Genomic DNA, 22,076 nt, shown 5'->3' with positions numbered 1-22,076 from the left:
CTCAATTGGAGGCAGGTGTTTCTAGTTGCCTCTGATTGGGAGTCCTATAAGTAGGTGTGTGTTTTGTTTGTCACTTGTGGGTAGTTGTATGTTAGCACTGCTTTTGTTTAGCCTGCTACACTGTCCCTGTCGTAAGTTTTGTTTATTGTTTTTTTCCTCGTGTTCACATTTAAAATAAATGATGATGAGCACGCAATCCGCTGCATATTGGTCCACTTTGTCCGACAGCGATTTCAACATATCTTCTGACGAAGAGGAATGTGACAAACGTACTGTAGGTGCACAGGTCGAGAAATTTGAGTAATGAAGGTGACAGACAGTGACACATTCAATACCGCCGTGCACACTCTTGCCTGCATCTAGTTAGAAATGTTTTTCAACAGAATCGGCGGAATGAATACACCCATGATCACACGCAAATACAGAACTAGCAGCCACGTATGTCCCGCATTATCACTTTGATTGTTGTATATATAATTCCTTCTCGCATCTACACTCTCTCCTTCTCTCACATTTTACCCTTGCTTGTGGACATCAGTGCATAACACAACAGCTGTCTGTGACCAGGCGAAAAAACATTTCCAAGACAAACTTTCATACCATAGCCTCTAACCGCTACACACAGTCTACATGGTTTCACCATAATAGCGTCATAGTCAACATAGCTAACTAGAACTAGCGTGTTATTAAACCTGCTACAATCATGCAGTACAGTGTACAGCAAACCGTTTAGCATTTACACCGGCAGGCCCCGGTGGCAATACATTTATAAAAACAAAAGTTTACATTAACTTGGAAGAGTTCCAGTGTTGGATAGCCTTAGCGATCTAGCTAACATAGCTTCCCTCTCTGTTTGAACGGATGTTTGAGTAGCCTAAACTAGCTAGCTGCAATCACAAGCTAAGTAAGTGAAAATGAAATTTAAAGAAATATACAGTATAGAGATATAGCTCTCTCTCCCTTCTCCTTAATTTGTTCAAAACTGTTCAACTATTGTCTTTCTCTCTTTGAGCCAACTACTCACCACATTTTATGCACTGTAGTGCTACCTAGCTGTAGCTTATGTTTTTAGTACTAGATTCATTCTCTGATCCTTTGATTGGGTGGACAACATGTCAGTTAATGCTGCAAGATCTCGGATAGGTTGGAGGATGTCCTCTGGAAGTTGTCATAGTTACTGTGTAAGTCTATGAAAGGGGGTGAGAACCATGAGCCTCCTAGGTTGTGTATTGAAGTCAATGTACCCAGAGGAGGACAGAAGCTATCTGTCCTCCGGCTACACCATGGCGCTACCCTACAGAGTGCTGCTGAGGGTACTGTAGACCTTCCTTGCAAAAGTGTGTTTTAATCAGTTATTCGGTGACATATGAATATAATTGAATATACTTTTATCTAAAAAGGATTACTTTTTTATGTTTCAATATTTTTGTTCTTATGAAATTCACTGAGGAGGATGGTCCTCTCCTTCCTCCTCTGAGGAGCCTCCATCGGTGTACACTTAAACAGGATTTTAACTTCTCTATCAAACAGATTTTAACATTTAAACATTTGGTAAATGTTCTCTATAATTTAGCCTAACAGGTTGGAAATGTATGAGTGGGACATACTAACAAAATGAAACAGTGTTTATATTTATTTAGATTTGCAACATTGTTTTCAAACCAAATAAATTACACTTCCTGAAAGTGGTGTCATTGGAGGAAGGGGTTGTTGAGTAACAGGTTGGAAAGTGATATCAGGGACATACAGAAAATCTTAAATAAAATATTAATGAAAACAATAATCCTTAAAAAATAGCATTATTGATGAGAGAATTTAAAGGGATACTTTGGAATTTTGGCATGACGTCCTTTACCTACTTCCTCAGAGTCAGATGAACTCATGGTTACCGTTTTTTTGTCTCTCTGTCCAATATGAAGGAAGCTAGAGGTAGTTTTGTGAGCCAATGCTAAGTAGGGTTAGTGTAATGACAGGAAGTCTATGGGTATCTGCTAGCATGCTAGTAGATACCCAAAGACTTCTGCTTGCATGCTAGTAGATACCCATAGACTTCTAGGAGTATAAAATAATGAAGTAAGATTAAATATTTTATGGCTTATATTTCTCGTGAAAGTTGATAACACCCGAGGACATGGCAAAAACGCCTATATCCACTGAAAAGAAGTGTTAAAATAGCATAAAATTCCCTTTCCAGATCCACAATTGAGTTAAGGTAAAGGACACCTGAGCTTATGTTTAAAGCAATACTTCGGGATATTGGCAATCTACTTCCCCAGAGTCAGATGAACTATTGGATGCCATTTCTATTTCTCTGCGTGCAGTGAAGGAAATTGCTAACTAGTGCTAGCGCAAATGTTAACTAGCGTTAGCATAATGACTGGGAGTCTATGGTATCTGTTAGTATGCTAGCAGATACTTATAGACTTACAGTCATTGCACTAACGCTAGTTAGCATTGGCTCACAAAACTACCTCTAGCTTCCTTCACCTGGTTATACAAAGGTAAACAACCGGGGGAATTGAGTGAGATTAAATTGTTGCTCCTTGAGGTGGCTAAGTCTGGATATATTGTTTGCAACCCTGTCTAAGAGAAGCCTGGGTTGTATGCTGGGACAGACAAACCTGTGCACACACACACACACACGCGCCAGGCACTGAGCCACTGCAGAGGAAACAAGCAGAGGTTAAGACCAGGGGCGTTGCTAGGATTTTAGGAAATTGAGGGCTTAGCCCAAAGCCAGAGGAGGAACCCTATTAGGGGAGTCCTGGAGTCTCCCCCGGAAGAAAATTATTTAATTTCAACAGCTAAATGCATCAGTCTGTTGCACTTTGAGGTGAACATTGAGAGATTAGATCTAATAGAATCCACTAATTTAAATTATATTCAATAGCCAATACAATATAAATAAAATACAAGCCATTGAGGTGGGTCTCTCTATTCTGAAACACATACATCTACAGTGTTTTGCCAAAAATCTCCATACCACTCAACTTCAAACAGACTCTGACCTGTCCAATGAACCAAACTGCTTAAAGAATCCCACAGTTACGCAAGCAGCCTGCCTCTCTCAAAAAACAGTACAATATACACTGTGTACAAAACATTAGGAACATTGGTCTTTTCATGACAGATTGACCAGGTGAAAGCTATGATCCCTTATTGATGTCACTTTTTAAAATCCACTTCAATCAGTATAGCTAAGCCCTGTGTGCCATTCAGAGGGTGAATGGGCAAGACAAAAGAAGTGCCTTGAACAGAGTATGGTAGTAGGTGCCTTCCGAACCGGTTTGAGTGGGTCAAGGACTGTAATGCTGCTGGGTTTTCCACGCTCAATAGTTTCCCGGATGTATCAAGAATGGTCCACCACCCAAAGGACATCCAGCCAACTTGACACAACTGTGGAAAGCATTGGTGTCAACATGGGCCAGCATCCCTGTGGAATACGTTTGACACCTTGTAGAGTCCATGGCCCGACAAATTGAGGCTGTTCTGATGGCCAAAGGGGGTGAAACTATGTTAGGAAGGTGTTCCTAATGTTTTGTACACTGTGTACATTTCAGTAATATAAAATAATAACATGCTTGTAACGCCCACAGGTTGCAATGATAGGGCAGAGCCAACGTAGACTTGAACTGGTTACAAAACCATGGAAACACATCAACAAACACAGAATTACAAAAATAGGTAGTTTATTACATGGTCATTACAATGTTAAAGGAAGGAAGTGAAAACACAGAATCCTACTCATTACGCCACGTGCTTAATTACGCCACTTTATTTGTGAGCCGACTTCACCATGGGCTTTGAAGGGCCGCTTGGCTCATGCCCGGTTCCAAAATGGATGCAATCAACTTTCACCGGTGCCAAACACACCAGATTAATCAAATCCTCTCAATCACAGAGCTTCTAAGTAGTGTGGGGGACGTCATCAATTCACTTTTTGATGAAGCCAATGACTGATGTGGTGTACTCCTCAATGCCATCGGAATAATCCCGAAACATATTCCAGTCTGTGCTAGCAAAACAGGCCTGTAGCTTAGCATCTGCTCCATCTGACCCATTTTTTATTGATCGAGTCACTGGTGCTCCCTGCTTTAATTTTTTACTTGTAAGCAGGAATCAGGAGGAAAGAATTATGGTCAGTTGAATAATGGTCTGCATATTTGTGTGTGGAGTAAAGGTGGTCCAGAGTTGTTTTCCCTCTGTTTGCACATTTAACATGCTGATAGAAATTTGGTAAGACCAATTTAAGAATCCCTGCAATAAAGTCCCGGGCCACTAGGAGCGGCGTCTCTGGGTGAGCGTTTTCCTGTTTGCTTATGGCGGAGTACAGCTCATTGAGTGTGGTCTTAATGCCAGCCTCAGTCTTTTTTTCTTACCTTTATTTAACTAGGCAAGTCAGTTAAGAACAAATTCTTATTTTCAATGACGGCCTAGGAACAGTGGGTTAACTGCCTTGTTCAGGGGCAGAACGAAAGATTTTTACCTTGTCAGCTCGAGGATTTGATCTTGCAACCTTTCGGTTACTAGTCCAGCTACTAGAAATACAGATGAAAACTCTCTAGGTAGATAGAGTGGTCTACAGCTTATCATGAGATACTCTACCTCAGGCGAGCACAACCTTGAGACCACAACCTTCCTTAGATATCGTGCACCAGCTGTTATTTACAAAAATACATAGTCCGCTGCCCCTTGTCTTACCAGACGCCGCTGTTCTATCCTGCCGATATAACGTATAATCAGCCAGCTGTATGTTGATAATGTCGTCGTTCAGCCATGACTCTGTGAAGCATAAGATATTACAGTTTTGAATGTCCCGTTGGTGGTTTAATCTTCCACGTAGGTCATCGATTTTATTTTCTAAAGATTGTACGTTTGCTAGCAGAATGGAAGGCAGTGTGGGTTTATTCGATCACCAACAAATTCTCAGAAGGCAGCCCGCCCTCCAGCCCCCTTTTCTCCACCTTCTCTTCATGCAAATGATGGGGATCTGGGTCTGTTCCCGGGAAAGCAGTATGTCATTCACATCGGGCTCGTCGGTCTCGTTAAAGGAAAAAAGGATTCTGCCAGATCATGGTGAGTAATCGCAGTTCTGATGTCCAGAAGTTATTTTTGGTCATAAGAGACGGTAGCAGCAACATTATGTACAAAAGAAGTAACAAAATAAGTTACAAACAACGCACAGAAATGAACAAAAAAAAATATTAGATAGGAACATGTAAAACGTCAGCCTTCTTCTCCGGCGCCATCTTAAGTCCAGTGCATTCCACTGAATACACGCATTTGGAAAGGGTTCTTGATGGTCTTTGTAAAGCAATGCATTTGCTTCTCCATCCACATTACCTTGTATGCATCCTCCACATGTGCCGATTAGCTAGCTCATCGTTGACAATAGGAAAAGTGAATGGGTAAAGAAGTTTTAAGTTTTTGCTAAGGTCATTTTAAGATGTCAGACTTGAAAATCCGTTCAACCGTTTTGGCACAGTGACTCACTACCCAAACCAGACACAACTGGTTTCAAGTGGCCAAGAGACGTCATTTGATCTCCTACTGCTATCTAGTGGACGAACTGGGAATCCGACAGAGGATATATTTACATCAATCAATTTTGCCAACTTCCTCTGATCAACTAAGTCAACAAAAGAGGACTTTGTTTAGACTTGCCCATAAAAAGGTTTAATGATTTGCATCTCTTCAGCTTTCTCCTCATATGTATATCATTCCTGTAAGACAAAAAGGTGCATTGCACAAGACCTGCACTTTTAAAATGGCTGTGTTCTAATGGGAATATGCACATGTTTAGAGCACTATCGTTAGGTAAAAGATCTGACAAATTTTGGAACAGTAATTGGTGACACATTTTATCTGAAAACTAGATGTTAAAATATCTTATTCTCCAACATGTGGACAATTGGGGGACACACCAATTGGATACCCATTGTTTTAAAGCGTGTCTTTGAGACTGCAAGGAGTCTTTGATCATTTGAATGTGAAGACTGTTTGGGGCTGATGAGTTCAGTGAGGTATTGGGGGCCAGAGGCATTGAGGTTTTGAAGACGAACAGGAGGATTTTGAAGTTGATTCTGAATTGGATGGGTAGCCAGTGGAGAGAGGCTAGAATGGGGGCGATATGGGCAGATCTCCAGGTTCCTGTGAGGACACTGACAAGATTTTTCTGCACAAGCTGCAGCCTGTGGATGCTTTTTGAGGGGAGACCACCAAGGAGAGCATTGCAGTAATCGAGTCAGGAGGTGACGAGGGAGTTGACCAGCTTTTCCAGATCAGGTTTGGAGAGAATAGGAAGAAGCTGGGTGATGTTTCTCAGGTGATTTTTGCAGACAGATTTTATGTGGTCGGAGAAAGTGAGAGAGGATTCCAGGAGGAGACAGTTGGAGGACAGTGGGATGTGGAGCAGCTGCCAATGGTAAGGGTGGTGATGGGACTGGTTTTGGTAAGATGGTGAGTGCCGATGAGGATTGCTTCTGTTTTAGTTTTGTTGAGTTGTCGGCGGTTGATTGACATCCAGGCCTTCATATCATCCAGACAGCTGGTGAGGGTGTTAATGGAAGAGAGGGAGTCCGTGGTTGTTTATTTGTAGATCTGCATGGAAGCATAGCAGTTGAATTGGATGCCGTGTTTCCTGATTAGGAAACCAAGGGGGAGCATGAAGATTATGAATAGGATGGGACCTAAGAGCCTTGAGGGACACCACAGGTGATTGTGGTGGGTTCTGCCTTGGTGGGATTCCTAAGGCAACATATTGTGTGCAGTTTGAAAGGTATGAGGTGAACCAGTACTGTCGAGACCTATGTGTTCTTTCAATCGACCCAGGAGGATGCTGTGGTCAACGGTATGGAAGGCGGCACTGAGGTCAAGGAGGACGTGGATGTTCAGGAGTCCACTGTCAGCTGACTCGAGGAGGATGTTTACCACTGTGGTTGGGCCTGAAACCAGATTGGAAAGTCTCAGAAGCCATTGAAGGTCAAGTGTGATTGTAGTAATTTAGCTACAACTTTTTCCATAACTTTGGACAAGAAGGAGAGGTTGGAGATTGGTTGGCAGGGTTCTCTTGGTTGAGGTTGGATCTTTTCAGATAACAGTTGATTTAAACTGGGAGAGAACAATGCCTGTTTGGAGGGATTTGTTGATCAGTTCCATTATTAAAGGTCTGAGAGTGGAGGAACAAGATTTCAATAGCGTTGTGGTGATGGGGTCAAGACCACAGCTTGTGGCCTTCATTTGTCAGATAGTGGACAACATCTCAGCAGGTGAGGTCTGAGTGAAGCAGCTCATTGAAGGTCCAGTATAAGTAGGTTTGGGGGATAGGGTGGTGGCTGGGGAGGGGTGAGGGGAGGTGGCGGCGAAGACTAAACTTCTTATGGCGTTAATCTTTATGAAGAAGTAGGTTGAGAATCTTCCGCAGTCATCTGTGGTAACCGTTGATGGGTGACTCAGCTGGTATGAGTAGGTAGTTGATGGTGGAAAAGAGGTTGCGCGGGTTTCCTCGGTTGTTGTCTATCAGGTTTGAGTAGTATGTGGACCTAGTGGATTTGATGGCTGCAACATAGGCAACCTGGTGTTTTTTTTTAAAGAAAGCAGGTGCTATTTTACAATAGTTCTATTTTGTTTGTTTTTACTTCTGAACTTCCGCTACCCTCAACCTCTCCCATCTATTACTGATGTTCATCCGGTTTGATTTCTATTTGCCATATCTTTCAAACTGTGCTCTTTCAAAAAAGTTCTCAACCTATAATAGTTTTATGGGCACAGTACGTTTTACATGAGTTATCTTGTTGTTATTAGTCCCAACCTTCAGCTCCATTCAACCCTTCCCATCTATCTCTTCTATTTGCCATATATTTTTTAACTATTTATTTTGTAACTATAAATTATGTTTTTTTTTATCAATTAGCATATTTGAGTTTAACCATAATATTTGTTGTATTATTTGTTCTGTCTTTTCTGGTGGATTAAATTGAAATTCCAACTAACTTTCTATGTCTTGTTTTAAAAATAGCGATATTTGGGAGATTATTTCCTTTTCAAATAACTGAAAGTGAGAGGTAGTAATCTGAATAAAGGGGAAAAGGCCTTTCTTGAACATAGACATTCTTACTAATTTGCTAGAGAACCAGTTATGATTTAAGTATAACTTTTCTATGACTGAAGCCTTTAGTGAGAGGTCCAATGCTTTAACATTGAATCATTGTATGCCCTCCGAATTCATTATATAAATAGGCTCGTTTAATTTTGTCTGGCTTGCTGTTCCAAATAAAATGTAATATTTTTTTTCTCGAATAATAAAAAAAAAACTGTTTGCTAGGTGTAGGCAAGACCATAAGTAAATAGATAAACTGGGCTATGACTGAAGAGTTAATCAGGGTGATTTTTCCACAATAAGAAAGGTATTTGCCTTTCCATGTTAGCAAGAGCTTATCTATTTTTGCTCTTTCTATTCAAATTTATTGGAGTGAGATCATTTCGGGATATGTACAGTGGTTACTCCACTAAAAGTTTTGCGATTATGCTACAGCGCTCAGAGGTAATTTGTAATTTAGTACGGTACCCTGCGTCACCACTTCATTGCTCCAGACCAGCGCAAGGGGAAGTTAAAACACTGGTTATGCTTTTGGATCCTACTGTTTCTCTAACTGACAATGAATGGACGACATAAACCTAAATAGAAACTGATAATTGTGCACGACTTCAGTATTACTTACTAAAACTGTTGTTACACTAAGGTTATTATTTTATTTTGTTAGGATTATTTTGCTCTTAATGTAGATCTGTAGCCCACTCCCGACCTGTCACATTTTACAGCGCCTGAGTGGCACAACGGTGTAAGACACTGCATTGTAGTACAAGCTGTTGCTAGGGGAAGGGAGGAGGAGTGTGGTGGGTTTGACCCGCCACACAGAGCAACACTTTAAGGGGCATTGCACTAATAATGGCGCTGGCTAGCGAAACGTTCCTGCTGTTCTAGCAGGTAGCTGGACAATAGACTTGCCTAGATGGAGGGTAAGGGGGAGAATTCTATCGTCAAATGTTAGTTCTAAATTAGGTTCTTTATTATTATTATTATTATTATTATGTATCACATCCGACCGTGATTGGGAGTCCCATAGGACGCCGCACAATTGTCCCAGCGTTTCTCTCCCTCTAAAAACAGAAATACATTTTTGGCCTTTACGCATATTATTCAGATTACAGTCACTCGCTTTCATTTATTTTTATTTTTATGAAATAACCTCATAAACTTATAGTGTAGAAATGTTATGCTCTTTTTGTAACCTTCATGTAACTAGGCAAGTCAGTTAAGAACACATTTTTATTTACAAGGACAGCCTACTCCTTCCTCCCGGTGGGGAATTGAACCCCGGTTCTTTTGCTAAACGGCCCTAAACCGTTTCCAATGCATTGTCAATTGGGTTTGTAAACCAACCTGAATGTAATATAATTCTGGCCACATGTTGACTCAGTGGCGCTTCTACATGCAGGACATGGGAGGGGAAGGCATTCACACTCTGTAAATAGGAATAGGTGCATCACCGGTCACTGAGCTGGCAAGCTAAAGTTAGCTAGTTAGTCATAGAAATGTAGGTTCAGCCTGTTAATTATATCAGTCCGATTTGACATATCTTACGAAGTCAGCATGGCTTAACAGTTTCTTTCGTTTTTGACCTCGACATTGTTGCTGGATAGATACTTTCATATCTAACATGCTGGCCAGCTAACCTCATATCTGGATGCATCACTCTAGTTCCCGATAGAGCAGCATACTGGTAAATCAACTTTGCTTTCAAACGTTGTAATCAACTGTAAAGTTGTTTTACATGCAATCATACAAGCTAGATAGATAGATATTTTGTTGAAAAGCCTGTTGTCATTCACTGGTTGTTTCTTTGGAGCTAGCTAAGCTTCACTAGCTAGCTAGGTGGATAATAATGTGATGTACAGTAGGCTACAGCAAGGTTACAGTATTACTGAATGACAACAATATAGCCTTGTCACTACTAGTTGGCATGTTGGTTGATATGGGGTGCAGAAGGGTAGCGTCGTTGGTATTCGTTGGGTCCCTTAACAAAATGTCATTGTTGACTTGGTAAAATAAGCTAATGGTTGTATGCACTCTCACTAGATATCATTTTTATTTTATTTATTTCACCAGGTAGGCCAGTTGAGAAGTAGTTCTCATTTACAACTGCGACCTGGCCAAGATAAAACAAAGCAGTGTGACAAAAAACAACACATAGTTACAGAAAAGTACAGTCGTGGCCAAAAGTTTTGAGAATGACAGAAGTTTGTCAGAATTTGTGGGGTTTTGTTTGTCCACCCGCCTCTTGAGGATTGATCACAAGTTCTCAATGGGATTAAGGTCTTGGGAGTTTCCTGGCCACGGGCCCAAAATATCAATGTTTTGTTCCCCGAGCCACTTAGTTATCACATTTGCCTTATGGCAAGGTGCTCCATCATGCTGGAAAAGGCATTGTTCATCACCAAACTGTTCCTGGATGGTAGGGAGAAGTTGCTCTCGGAGGATGTGTTGGTACCATTCTTTATTCATGGCTGTGTTCTTAGGCAAAATTGTGAGTGATCCCATTCCCTTGGCTGAGAAGCAACCCCACACATGAATGGTCTCAGGATGCTTTACTGTTGGCATGACACAGGACTGATGGTAGCGCTCACCTTGTCTTCTCTGGACAAGCTTTTTTCCGGATGCCCCAAACAATCGGAAAGGGGATTCATCAGAGAAAATGACTTTACCCCAGTTCTCAGCAGTCCAATCCCTGTACATTTTGCAGAACATCAGTCTGTCCCTGATGTTTTTCCTGGAGAGATGTGGCTTCTTTGCTGCCCTTCTTGACACCAGGCCATCCTCCAAAAGTCTTCGCCTCACTGTGCGTGCAGATGCACTCACACCTGCCTGCTGCCATTCCTGAGCAAGCTCTGTACTGGTGGTGCCCCGATCCCGCAGCTGAATCAACTTTAGGAGACGGTCCTGGCGCTTGCTGGACTTTCTTGGGCGCCCTGAAGCCTTCTTCACAACAATTGAACCGCTCTCCGTGAAGTTCTTGATGATCCGATAAATGGTTGATTTAGGTGCAATCTTACTGCCAGCAACCTTGCCTGTGAAGCCCTTTTTGTGCAAAGCAATGATGATGGCACGTGTTTCCTTGCAGGTAACCATGATTAACAGAGGAAGAACAATGATTCCAAGCACCACCCCTCCTTTTGATGCTTCCAGTCTGTGATTCGAACTCAATCAGCATGACAGAGTGATCTCCAGCTTTGTCCTCATCAATACTCACACCTGTGTTTACGAGAGAATCACTGACATGATGTCAGCTGGTCCTTTTGTGGCAGGGCTGAAATGCAATGGAAATGTTTTTGGGGGATTCAGTTCATTTGCATGGCAAAAAGGGACTTTGCAATTAATTCCAATTCATCTGATCACTCTTCATAACATTCTGGAGTATATGCAAATTGCCATCATACAAACTGAGGCAGCAGACTTTGTGAAAATTCATATTTGTGTCATTCTCTGAACTTTTGGCCACGACTGTACAGTCAATAATAATAGAAAAATCTATATACAGTGTGTGCAAATGGAATAAGGAGGTAAGGCAATAAATAGGCCATAGTAGCGAAGTAATTACAATTTAGCAAATTGTGTGGTTTAGTGGCAGATTTTCAAAAGAAATAGACATACGGCATATCATCAGTAATTCTCAATCAGATGAGATACACAGCTAACCCATATTGAATTTCATTCATGAATGTGGACACTAATTATTGTTAATATTCCAATTCTCTAGGCCCTCCATTCCCAAACTTGAAGCCCCCTGTCCCCAGCTGGAAAGACCAGGAAAAAGTGATGGCTTAAGGTACAACTTCCTGTTGAGGAAATGTAAGACAACTCAGTGTCATATTTAGAGTTACTGACATGAATAGAAGCATATACAAGCAATCTATCAAATGTATTTTATAAAGCCCCTTTTACATCAGCAGTTGTCACAAAGTGCTTATACAAATACCCAGCCTAAAACCCCAAAGAGCAAGCAATGCAGATGTAGAAGCACAGTGGCTAGGAAAAACTCCCTAGAAATATAAGGGCACAAGGCGAGACACAGATGCAGACACCGGAGGCAGATGGTTTGAGTCTTTGATATTTATTGATCAATCCAAAAGGGGTAGGCAAGAGTGGTCGTGGACAGGCAAAAGGTCTAAACCAGTACAGGAGGTACAGAGTGGCAGGCAGAATGGTCAGGTAGGTGGGTACGGAGTCCAGAAAACAGGCAAGGGTCAAAACCGGGAGGGCTAGCAAAAAGAGAATAGAAGCAGGAGTACGGGAAAATGCTGGTTGACTTGAAAGACATACAAGACGAACTGGCACAGAGAGACAGGAAACACAGGGCTAAATACACCAGGGAAAATAAGCGACACCTGGAGGGGTGAAGACAATCACAAGGACAGGTGAAACAGATCAGGGTGTGACAAGAAAGGCAGGAACCTAGGAAGAAACCTAGAGGAACCAGGCTCTGATGGGTGGCCTGTCCTATTCTGGCTGTGCTGGTGTAGATTATATAAGAGTACAGCCATTTAGCCAGATTATTCTTCAAGACGTTTAAACGTTCATAGATGACCAGCAGTGTCAAATAATAGAGGGTTATAGAGGGTGCAATAGTTCAGCACCTCAGGAGTACATTCCAGTTGGCTCTTCATAGCTGAGCATTTAGAGGTTGAGACAGTAGGTCCGGTAGAGAAAGACAGGATCAAACAGCGGGTCTGGGACAAGTTAGTACCTCCGGTGAGCCTTGAGCAGGTCAGGGTTCCATATCTGCAGACAGAAACAGCAGAGACAGCAGCACGACTAGGTGGACTGGATACTGGGACAGCCAGGAGTTGTCAGGCCAGATAGTCCCGAGGCATGGTCCTAGAGCTCATGTCCTGCATCCTTTATTGAACTTGAGTGTAGATTAAGCCCTAGAGGTTTGTAACTTCACATGATTTAGCCTAGTTGTCAATCCAGATCTGAATATTTGATATCCTTTTTACTGTACACTGTTGATAGTAATTTTTCCCAAGCTAATCACTGAATGGCCTACTACAAGGATGTGGTCAGCTTGACACTTCTAAATCATAATAACACAGAACACACACATCAGATTGCAAGGGCAAGTACAATTAGCAGTTGGGAAAATGAAGTATGCTGCGTGGGTTGCCAGATACACACACACAAACTTAATTCATTTGATGTATTGTATTTATTATGGATCCCCATTAGCTACTGCCAAGACAGCAGTTACTCTTCTTCAGGTCCAGCAAAATTAAGGCAGTTATACAATTTTAAAAACATTACAATACATTCACAACACATTAGGTGTGTGCCCTCAGGCCACTACTCTACTACAACATATCTACAGCACAAAATCCTTGCGTACGTGTGTGTACAGCTTATGTTATCGTTTGTATGCATGTGTCTCTTCACAGTCCCCGCTGTTCCATAAGGTGTATTTTTATCTGTTTTTTAAAATTAATTTTACTGCTTGTACTCCTGTACTACTGTGCGCCTCCCATAGTTTGTTTTGTTTAGGTTAATGTCTAGTCAAGGCTTTGTCATTAAAATTATATTGTGCCTATTTTTCAGATCTGCCAACCTGCTCGGTGGGTGACAGGTAATCGTCTTTCCACTAAGCTGTTCCAGGCCTGGAGTGGCACGTTGGAACTTCCAGAGGCTTGTAGACCTGAAGCGGTGTGATGTGGTCCAGGTATTTATCAAACACACTCACTCAATCATTCACTCTGTTTTGTTGTATAATTATTTTAACTTAAGAATATTGTTTCTCTCTCTTTTAGATCTGACACAACTATTAGCTCAACCACAGTCTTCACAGCTGCAGTCGTCTGCATCTGATACACCGGCCACGACAGGTGATACAGGTAATTATCACATGCATGTATACACACATGCACACTCTCCCTCACTTGGGGCTCTATTCAATCACATCTGCTTTAGCCAACATCCACATAGCGGTTGTTTTGGCAGTGTCTGAGGTAGAACTGTGTTAGAGCTGTCAAATTCACAAGTGGCTCCTGGCATTATACCTAAAGCGGACATTGCCATTGGAAGAAACTGAGTCGTTTTAACAGAAATCTCATGCAGCCCTGTTTACAAGTTAGAACACTGGAATTTGAGATGTAATCAACACCTCGATTAGGCTTATAGAAATCCTCATTATTTAGTGTAATGATTTTGAATTTGAGCGTCATTATTTCTATAACCTACACTTTCTCGTTCTGAACTTGTAACCCGAGTAGGGCGGGTGTAGTTTTGTGACAATGATCAAGAACTGCTGCTTACTGGTTTGACAGATCCAACACAGTTACACCTCAGACACCACCAAAACATCAGCTATGCGGGTGTCGGCTATCGCCGGTTAACACTTGATCTGATTGAATCTAGGCCTTACAGTCATTCAGTCTATTTAGTTGTATGATTATTGTCAGTTAAGAAAATTGTGCCTCTGTCTTTTAGATCTACCATGCCCAGCAGTTCAGCTGCAGTCACAGCAGTCCACTGCTGTAGTATTTAATTTACCGGCTGCACCAGTTCCTACTACACTGGCCGTGAAGTGAGAAACTTTTGAGGATTCCCAGATGGATACAGGTAATTCAGAATTATATTGCATATGCTCACCCACACCAACAGATGTTGTACACACTGACATGTTGTTGAGCTGTATACTTACTGTCACTTTGTGCATCTCTCTTTCATATCTGCCATGCACTCCACCACTGCCTGGCAACCTCACCCAGAAGTACATACACTGGGCCTTTCAAGACTGATAAAGCAGAGATGGGTGGCTGACAAGGAATAATAAAACAACATACATACACACACACACACACACACACACACACTCACACACTTTATCCACAATGTAAATAAGTTGTAATTGCTTGTTTATTTAATGTTTGCTCCATTTTATTTTAGGATTGGAGATATCTACTCCTATATATCCATTATCAATGTCTGCGTAATTACTCTAAATATCTATCAAGTCAAGGTGTGATTGATAATATTATAAAAGACTATGTGTACAGTTTTAATAAATTCTGTGAACTTTTTTCTGAGTTGAAAAACATGCCTCCCTCTCACACAGACACACACTACACCCAATGTAAATAAATTGTAATAACTTGTTTATTTTATGTATGCTCCATTTTATTTGAGGAAAATATCTTTAATAAAGTACATTCACAGTTAAAGTAATATCTTTGGTTTATTGGATATTTCTCCTAATAAAATGTGTGACCAGAAGGAAGTCGGCAGACCTGCAACCCCTGGACTGTGCAGGTTTTGTCACCTGAAGCTGAAAAATAGAGAGATGAGGAGGACGAGTGGAGTTGAAAGGTTCATCATTAATAACTGACACAATTCTATAATGAATACATATAATAATAGAGTGACCAATAGTTACTGTATTGTGATTGTTTAGTGTTTTATTTACTCAATCAAGTAGTGCCCCAAGGAGGGATCGCCTGTGTCTCAAAAACAGCAGAAAAGGTCAAATAAGGTCACCAAAATGTCTGTTACGGCTATACACGACTGGCTGCAGCGCACGAAACTGGCATTATTTAGCTAAATAGCCCAGCACTGTAGCCTACTCCCGACTGCCATGTTGTACAGCGCCATGTTTTTCTTGAAATAGAAACACCATAATATTAATCAAATTAATTAAGCAACATTTCTTAAAATCAGTCCCATATACTATGTTCTTGCAAAAAAAGTTTTAAATTCTCCAGTACAGCCACTATTGAAGGCTATCAAATGCTTCTCAAAGATGCCCTCTGGTGGTCAAACTAGCACTAACTAGCATTAATGGCACCAGTGGTTGGCACTTAAATAACGTGCCATAGAATTCTGCGGCATCTCACAAGCTGAGCTGCAGTACGCTGCAACTTTTAAAGGACAAACCACTGTATACCGAGTATATAAACATCCCCATCAGACCATTGTTTTGTGATCCAATATGTAATGTAGTACACTTGTAATAATTTGGTTGTAATCCAGAGAGGTTACAAACATTTGCTAGTTCCTCTATGAGGCTGTGAAGGGACCCAAGTTGTGGATTTAAAAGAAAACATGAATCATCAGCATACAATGTCACCTTTGTTTTTAAGCCTTGTATTTCTAATCCCTTGATATTATTGTTGGATCTGATTTTAATAGCTAACATTTCGATGGCCATAATAAATAGATATGCCGATAGTGGACAACCTTGTTTTACTCCTCTTGACAGTTTAAAACTTTCTGAGAAGTAGCCATTATTTACTATTTTACACCTAGGGTTTCTATACATTATTTTAACCAATTTTATAAGAGATTCTCCAAAATATATAAACTCCAGTCATACTTTTGTCATGGATATTCTTGCTCAGGGACACAATCTTAAAGGAATCATTGTTTATTTGTCAGCGCTCTGGAGAGGTCCCAACCAACTCAAAGCACCATAGTACACATGTCAATCAGGACCTCCCCCTGGGCAGTCCCAGCAGTTGTCTTATATACGGCGATACACAGACAAGTTATATTTGCATGATTTAGCATAATTATTTAATCAATACCATCTTGTTTCATTGACATGACTGACCAATACTGGTTCATAACATGTGACAGACCAATACATCATGAGGCTTCTTCTCTCTAAGCTGAGACCTTGAAACTGATATCTTTCGTTCGTTCTCAAAACAAGGTCTGGGCATACTGCCAAATTGCAGCTACTGATAAGTAAGGATTCATTAAATCAGTCACTTGTATGACCACAGAAATTGGTTATTAGAACAGCACATAAACAGAACACAGACATTAGTTATGAGAAAAGCACAAACATTAAAATTCCCTTTACACTTTATCAAAAGCTGTTTCAAAGTCAGCTATGAATAGCAGGCCTGGTTTCCCAGATTTTTCATACTGTTCCATTGTTTCCAGTACTTGCCTTATATTATCTCCATGTAAAACCCTGTCTGATTAGAATGAATAATGTCCGACAATACCATTTTAATTCTATGTGCTATACATTTTTCTATAATTTTTTCATCACAACACTGTGTAAGGGGCCTCCAATTTTTTTAATGGACTGGAGCTTTATATTTCTCACTTGTATCCTGTTTCAGTAATAATGAAATCAGATCTTCTTGTTGAGTGTCTGATAATCTACCATTTGCATAGGAGTGGTTAAAACGTGCTAATAACGGTCCTCTGAGTATATCAAAAAAGGTTTGGTATACCTCAACTGGTATGCCATCCAGCCCTGGGGTTTTCCTGGACTTAAAGGCTTTAATTGCATCAAGAAGTTCCTCCTTTGTAATTTCACATGAGTCTTTCTGTACAGCAGTTAATTTTACATTATTAACAGAAAAAAAATCCAATCAATTAGCTTCGGTTAGAGGAGATGTAGGAGACTGAAACGAAAACATATAACTGGATGAATTATGGGTGACTATTTTTGGTTGCATTTCTATGTTCTCCCCATATTCCATCGAGTTTGCTTTATTTGTATAACTTGAATAAGTTCCTCCATTTCTTTTTGTTTTTCCTCTAACTTATTCTGAGCCTCTATGGTACAGTTTTTATTGCTATCTATCTGTTCTGTTAGACCTTTTTTGTCCTTTGTTAATATGGACTATTTTGACCCAATTCTTTTTAGAGCTGACTTGCATGGCCTCTAAAGGCACATTTAAAAGTGTCCCATACGATAAGGGGATCTGCTGTACCTATGTTATGTCGGAAAAATTCAGATATAAATTCCTCTATACTAGTTAAAAACAAGTTATCACCCAATAGAGATTGATTATATTTCCATTATCCTCACCCATGTAGAAATTGAGTAAGAGTAATGTACATGCCAATTATCTGATGGTCTGACTGCATTCTGTCCCCAATCAACACTATGTTTGTATTCTAATCTTTTACCATTTCGGTAACACTTTACTTGACACTCAGTGTCATATGACACGGTCATATTCAAATGACTACCGACCCGTAGCACTCACGTCTGTAGCCATGAAGTGCTTTGACAAGCTGGTCATGGCTCACATCAAAACAATCATCCCGGAAACCCTAGACCTACTCCAATTCGCATATCGCCCCAACAGATCCACAGATGACACAATCTCAAATGCAATCCACACAGCCCTTTCCCACCTGGACAAAAGGAACACCTATGTGAGAATGCTGTTCATTGACTACAGCTCAGCATTCAACACTATCATGCCCACAAAGCTCATCACTAAGCTAAGGACCCTGGGACGAAACACCTCCTTCTGCAACTGGATCCTGGACTTACTGACGGGCCACCCCCAGGTGGTAAGGGTAGGCAACAGCACATCTGCCGCACTGATCCTCAACACAGGGGCCCGTTAGGGGTGTGTGCTTAGTCCCCTACTGCACTCCCTGTTCACCCATGACTGTGTGGCCATGCGCAACTCCAACACCATCATTAAGTTTGTTGATGACACAAGGCCTGATCACCGACAAAAAGAGTGTCAAAACCCACATTTATTCAAATTAGTTTTTTTCCCTGCCAAGAAATTTCCTTTCATTTGAAGGTTTGTTTCTTAAATCCTTTACAGTCATGTTTTTTCATCACATTCTAAAAAACTTGTAGAAAATACACTTTGTGACACTGTCATGAAGCATTATGACCATCCTGTGTCACCTTACTTGGACTAAGAATATTTTATGACACTGTCAAGAATCATTATGACCATCCTGTGTCACCTAACTTGGACTAAGAAATTACGGTATATGACACTATCAAGAAGCATTGTGACCATCAGAATCATATAAGTCAGTTAGGCCTATCACGTACATGCCCTTATATCAGTCATGTCAAATAGAGGGTGACTTGTCCTGCTCCTGAAATCTGCTCCTGCTTTCATCTCAGTCATCAGCAACAGAGCATTGGGGTAGGTGGATGTCTGAAAGCAATGCGTGCGCAATTACAACGATAATTTAATTTGTTCAATTCTTTTTTTTTTTTTACAGTATATAACATAAACATACTGTTGACCAATCGGAATCCACGCTTCAAGATTGTTTTGATCACGCGGCCTGGGATATGTTCCGGGTAGCCTCCGAGAATAACTGAAAAATACACTGATACGGTGACTGAGTTTATCAGGAAGTGTATAGGAGATGTTGTACCCACTGTGACTATTAAAATCTACCCTAAAAAGTAACCTTGGATAGATGGCAGCATTCGCGCAAAACTGAAAGTGCGAACCATCGCATTTAACCATGGCAAGGTGACTGGGAATTTGGCTGAAAACAAACAGTGTAGTTAGAAATGAAGGCTATTCCATGCTCGCTATCATGATAAATGGATATTAGGGAACATCATACTGTCCATCTAGTAAACTAAAACACATTTCAAAACTTGAAATCACTCTACTAATGTATGTTGTGTATTTTTGTAGCTGCATATAATCTCTTGTTGACTGGCTAGAAGGGTGGAAATTGTTTTTGTTTGTAGTTACCAGTGCCTAGCTAGGCTATGTTTACAACTGGTCGTCTGTAACTATATGAAACACTAGGTTTCGGTGCTCACCATATTGTTAGTATTAGGCTATAACTAGTACAGGAAGGGCTAAAAAGTCTAAACCTTGTTCACTCTCTGCAGTGCAATTTCATATTTTGGTCTGCCTCCTATTTGAAGCCAAGCCACTGGCGCAGCCTCAGTGGGTTACTTTTGACTTTTGAGCATCCTTTGTAAGTAATATTATCATTTTCCAGACAAGAATTCCTGATAGAAGAACAATGAATAGCAGAGCTGGGTTCAGACATGTCAGATGATCAAGCATACAAGAGGCCCCAAGTGGCATCATGTAAGGATTTGGACTAGCTGTGCACTGTTCCCTGTAATGTAATGTTTTGTGTAAAACTAAAATACTGTGAGAAGCATGACATAAGAATGAATATATGTCATGTGATGGATTGGCATCAACACTCATGGTCTGTAAGGAAGATGTCTCTCTGGTTTCTGCCCTGTAGTATAACAAGGAGGTGGGTAGAACGATGGTTCCAGAAGTTCACAAATCATAGATCTGACCCATCAGGGATTGTACCTGTTGGGCCAAACATGTTGTTTGTGAATGTCTTGAACCATCTCCTTAGACGGCCATCTACATAGCTGTTGTTTCACACCGCCAATTTGCAGTTGTACATATTATGCAGTGTAGCCTATTATAAACTGATGCTCAGATGATTTTTAAACAATAGCTGTCTCCAATTGAGATTATATGATGGCTCCTCAGTGATTATATAGAAGCAGCAGCAGTGTAGAGTTTACTTGACTCATCTGTGTTTTCAGCATTGCATGGGGCTGATGAAGACCTTGAGGAAAACTCTGAGGAAATGGAAGCTTATGCTGAGGTTGCTGGTGGTTTTGAAGTGATTGATCCCACAAATGTCAAATCCACTAACACACTCATAGCCACATTTAATGTAGGGGTCACATGAGCAAAGGACTAGGTATGAGAACAGAATCAGAATATCGATCCAGAATATCTACATGTTGGTAAACCAGGTGCACAGCTTTATGTTCATGACTGTCACTGTGTGCAAATTCCTACTCTTATTGTCATAAAGTTTTAAAAGGCTCTGCATTTATTTTTTGGTTTGATTGTAACCCTTTTCTGTATGCGAAATACATTCTGTATCCCCAGGAGATGGAGTCATGACCCTCCAGGCCTGCATCCACCATACCTTGACCTTCCTGTGGCCTTCCTTTATGTGGCCTCAGCGATTCCCTTACCATATTCGAGTTGCAATTATCGAACAATAAGCACATTATGTAAAATATGTATAAATGCACATAAGGTAACTCTTTACTCGATACCCAGCGTATAACCATATCATCATTTATCATAACTAGGGCTGTTATGGTGACCGTTTTAATGCCACATGCAATTGCGTGAGAAAACAGTTTTGATGGCCTCTATTAAAAAGAGGATCCCATCAGCTTTCTATAGGCTAGGCCTATTATATTTATTTATCTATCAACTTTCCTAATATTAAGCACATTGGTTCTCTTTACAACAGGAGTATAGCCTACCTGGCTGGCATGAAAATGAACCACGGGAAAAGCTCCTCCATTCGCTATTTATTATGCACCTGTTCCGAGACAGGTGCATAATAATGGTCCATTCTAAATCAAAACTAATTTCACACATATATAATTTATTATATGTAAAGACAACATTGAAATAAGAAGTCTGAAGGGTGACAATATTAGCCTATCACTTGTGAATTATGTATTATCACTTGTGAGTGATGCCCAGCGTGTGCAGTATGTCAAGAAACAGTGCATGCCTTTTTTGGGGGGACAAATCATAGTTGCACACCTCATCTAGCCTAGCCCATAGACCTATATGTTTTGATAAGGTATGTATCACAACTAAAGTGGCCAGATAACTTCTTAAAATTAAGCACATTAATTCGCTTTAAAACCGGTGTAGAGCCCAACTGGCATACATAGGCAGCACTTTTATAATAAAGCATTACAGTACATGCATAATCTCATTTCCCTGCTAATTGATTGCATTTTGGAACATTCGTGCTTATAGCCTACTGCCGTGTGCACATTGCTGCGCTTGTGATGTGAAGAAATAGCCTAATAGTTTATTAACATTTTAAGCTAAACGTTGTGATCTGTTGCATCAGCCTCATTGCTTTGAAAATATTTTTTGATGCGAGTGGTTGTATTAATTTGGGATCTATCGCATCCCACAACTGGAATATTGGAAAATGTATTTCTTGCACAGAAGAGGTTTACCAATAGAATAGGTCAACCTTTCTACTATGGGGGATAGTAGATTGACATTGGCTAGTGCTTGTTCTGTTCGTTAGGCCTACTCATCTTGTTGGCTGATGAAGATTTGCCTAAATGTGGACAGTTCTTCTTAACATCTTCATTATGCACCTTGGAATTTGATGTGTCTGTCTTCACTTGTAGCCTACTTCTTAGCTGTGAGAAGGACCCGATCACCTGACAGGCATTGGCTAATAAGAA

The 22,076-nt window shown here is 40.6% G+C and overlaps 1 long non-coding RNA gene across 2 annotated transcripts; it reads left to right on the top strand.

The window, feature by feature from the left end:
• Positions 1–9,499: 9,499 nt before the first annotated feature.
• On the top strand, positions 9,500–15,270 carry LOC106565045 (uncharacterized). Of its 2 annotated transcripts, none has more exons than XR_001319591.3 (6): positions 9,500–9,782; positions 11,817–11,885; positions 13,649–13,769; positions 13,858–13,941; positions 14,537–14,668; positions 14,818–15,270. It is a non-coding gene; the product is annotated as an uncharacterized LOC106565045 (long non-coding RNA). The 2 variants fall into 2 exon arrangements; XR_001319592.3 differs by having other exon boundaries at positions 11,817–11,908.
• Positions 15,271–22,076: the final 6,806 nt, after the last annotated feature.

The sequence above is a fragment of the Salmo salar genome, chromosome 12 (genome assembly GCF_965601325.2).
Source record: "Salmo salar chromosome 12, fSalSal1, whole genome shotgun sequence".
Lineage (NCBI taxonomy): Eukaryota > Metazoa > Chordata > Actinopteri > Salmoniformes > Salmonidae > Salmo > Salmo salar.
The sequence above is the reverse complement of the archived record's forward strand: the minus strand, read 5'-3'. Positions and strand labels throughout refer to the sequence as shown.